Raw genomic sequence first — 335 nt, 5'->3', positions numbered from 1 at the left:
ATTAAACTAATATCAGTATCTCTTTGACAGAGTTGAATAACACTTGTCAGTGTCTTTTCTGTATGTTCTGAATTGGACGGCTGAAGAAATCCTGATTTTTGATTATTGAGTACCTAACAAAGTCACTTTCTTATAACAGAAGTGCAGCCGACTTGTGGGTACAAAAAAGAAACAAATGCTGGTTACCAAATAATGATCATATTGCTTTTCCTGTTGAGAGCAAAGGTTGGGGTCTCTCTGCTTGTAAAATAAACATTCGTCACTGCAAGATGGAAGGCCTGTCAAGTAATGAAGCCAAATGAGCCAAAGGCATACCGTGCTTTTTTTTTTTTTTT

The sequence above is a fragment of the Monodon monoceros genome, unplaced genomic scaffold, assembly GCF_005190385.1.
Source record: "Monodon monoceros isolate NGI ecotype Baffin Bay Population unplaced genomic scaffold, NGI_Narwhal_1 Super_Scaffold_19, whole genome shotgun sequence".
Classification (NCBI taxonomy): domain Eukaryota; kingdom Metazoa; phylum Chordata; class Mammalia; order Artiodactyla; family Monodontidae; genus Monodon; species Monodon monoceros.
The sequence above is the reverse complement of the archived record's forward strand: the minus strand, read 5'-3'. Positions refer to the sequence as shown.